We start from the raw sequence: 2,948 nt of genomic DNA, 5'->3' as shown, positions 1-2,948 counted from the left end.
AAAGAGTTTTATGTGTACTTTCCCACTACAAAAGTGGCTAATATAAAACCACAGACAACAGTCATTTCCGGATGGAGGTGGCTGACGCAGCTGGTGACACAGACCCTCATGACTCCCCAGATGTGCTGGCGTTTGCTCTCTTGGCTGGCCGCTAACTCAGACATGTTCAGTTTATTGCTCGTTTTTAAAGCTGTTCTTTCTCTGAGATAAGGCTGTGCAGCTCAGGCTGGTCTGGAACCCCTGTGCCATTTCTCAACACCCCCTCCCTGCCTGGAATGCAGAGAGTACAGGCGGGTATCTGCACAGCCAGCCTCTGCGCACATCTTTTCATGTGTTACTCGGTATACTTGCTGTCCTTCTGAGGCTATTTTTGTTTCCTTTTGTGTTTCTGTTGTTGTTTTACTTGTCTTGTTTGTTTGTTGTTGAGGCAGGGTCTCACTCTGTAGCCTAGGCTGGCCTTGAACTCGCAGAGATCCTCCTGCCCGTGCCTCCTGAGTACTGGAGTTAAAGATGTATCCCACCAGCCTGTTGCCACTTATTTATCCATCCATCCATCCATTTATCTAATGTGTGTGTGCCTGGTGCCTTAGGAGGTCCAGAGAACATCAGATCCCTAGCACTGGAGTCACAGACTCACACAATGATCTTAGTCCTGCAAAGGTCCTAAGTGAATGCAACAGCCTGAAATGACATTTTCAAACCCACGAGCCGACAGCTTTGTACATATTAGACCAACTCTTCCTTATGTGCTCCCTGGTTGAAGGAGGACCCATCCCCTCTCAGGGTTCTGTTAGAGCCTCATGACCACTCCCCAGCACCTACAAACGGAGCCACTTTGCCCTCTGTCAACATCCAGCCTGTTTGCTTCCTCTGGGTTTTTTCCAACGATACATAAAATGCAATCACATAAAATAGCCTGTCATCTGTCACAAGGAAGACATTTCTAGGCTAAAGTACCAGATATCTGTATTCTTATTTTAGAAAGTGGGTAAGGCTTGTTATCATGGGACCTCTGAGAGATACTTGGCTGGCCCACATAGTCACAATGTCCCTCAAATCGAGACTTTTGGGCTTTGGTGGGGCTCAGTGGTACTTTGACTAGCCCTAGCAAGGCCTTGAGTTCTTTCCCAGCACAAACAAAGCACAAAATCCTTTAGATAACTGTCTTTGCACCCAATAGGATGACAAGACAATGCCAAACACATCAAACAAGCTGAAACAAAAACATTTATTATATGGATTTAAGGACATGTATAAATATCACACCCATGCTTCCCTGTTGTGTGCTATAGATTAATGGTTGACAAATTGACAAGTCCCAGCTTCCACACAGGGCAGCTCACAAAGCTTGTAACTCCAGCTCCAGTCATGGAGAGATGAGGTCTCAAAAACAAACAGCGGGATAGTGGTGGCACACGCCTTAAATCCCAGTACTGGGAGGCAAAGACAGGTAGATAGATCTCTGTGAATTGAGACCAGCCTGGTCTACAGAGTGAGTTCCAGGACAGCCAGGGATACACAGAGAACCCCTGTCTCCAAAAACAAGACAAATAAACAAAAGATAGATGAGTCTCAGGCTAGCTAAGGTTTCCTAGTAAGACTTTATCTCAAAAACAACTAAAGCTAAAGCAAAGCCAGAGCATCTCTCCCCAGGGCTGTTTCCTCAGTAAATTGAGGGTGCTGTGTATCTGAGTCAGTGCAGAGGTTGCCAGATTTCTGCCCTTTGGATTGCACCCCATCAGGAGAACATAATTCTTATACAGCTCTCTTCTGCCACCTGCTGGACAGGATGCCGCATGCCGTTCTGAGCTGTAGTCAATAACCACACTCCCTCTGATACAATGTGGCTTGTTTACTTAGTGGTTTCAGCCAATTAATGACAAGTATTGTTTTCTGGGTTTTCCATCTTACAGAGTTTGTAGTTTGTAACTCATTTCAAATGAGTCAAGCCTGAATTTTGCCCATCTGGAAATGAATATTTTAACAGTTTTTCCCATGCTGAAATATATTTTTTAAAGATTTAGTTATTTATTTTAAATATGAGAGTACATTGTAGCTGTACAGATGGTTGTGAGCCTTTCATGTGGTTTCTAGGAATTGAATTTTTAGGACCTCTGCTAGCTCCGGTCCACCCCATCGGCCTCTCTCACTCCGGTCGACTCTGCTCACTCTAGCCCAAAGATTTATTACTTAGTATAAATAATTACACTGTTGTTGTCTTCAGACACACCAGAAGAGGGCCTCAGATCTCATTACAGGTGGTTGTGAGCCACCATGTGGTTGCTGGAATTTGAACTCAGGACTTTCGGAAGAGCAGTTGGTGCTCTACCACTGAGCCATCCCTCCACCCCTGGAATATTTTTTTAATACTTGCCTGGTGTCTTGCTGCAACTATCCTGCCAAATTAACACACAAGAATGTGCTTTAATAATTCACAAGAACAGGAGAAAACTGTTTAAATTCTACATTGTTATTGTTGCTGTTGTTTTGATGTAGGGGTTCATAATGTAGACCAGACTGACCTTAAACTCACAGCAATCCTCTTGCCCCAGTTTCTCAAGCTATGATATTACAGGCAAGCAGTACCACACTCATCTTTAAGTGATCGTTGAAAGATTTCTGGAGCTTGGCCTAGTGGCACAGCTTACTTGAGAAGTGGAGGAAAGAGGATGGGAATTGCAGGCTAGCCTGGGCTACATTGTGAGACTCAGCCTTCAAACCAACCAGAATTTCTGAAATGCCTTTCTGCTTCATTTTCTTCTTTCTCTTCCTCTTCCTCTTCCTCCTCCTCGTCCTCGTCCTCCTCCTCCTTCTTCTCCTTCTTCTTCTTCTTCTTCTTCTTCTTCTTCTTCTTCTTCTTCTTCTTCTTCTTCTTTTGGCTTTTCAAGACAGGGTTTCTCTGTATAGCCCTGGCTGTCCTGGAAATCACTCTGTAGACCAGGCTGGCC

This window comes from Mastomys coucha, unplaced genomic scaffold (genome assembly GCF_008632895.1).
Source record: "Mastomys coucha isolate ucsf_1 unplaced genomic scaffold, UCSF_Mcou_1 pScaffold5, whole genome shotgun sequence".
In the NCBI taxonomy this organism is placed as follows: Eukaryota; Metazoa; Chordata; class Mammalia; order Rodentia; family Muridae; genus Mastomys; species Mastomys coucha.
This window is presented reverse-complemented; position numbering follows the sequence as displayed.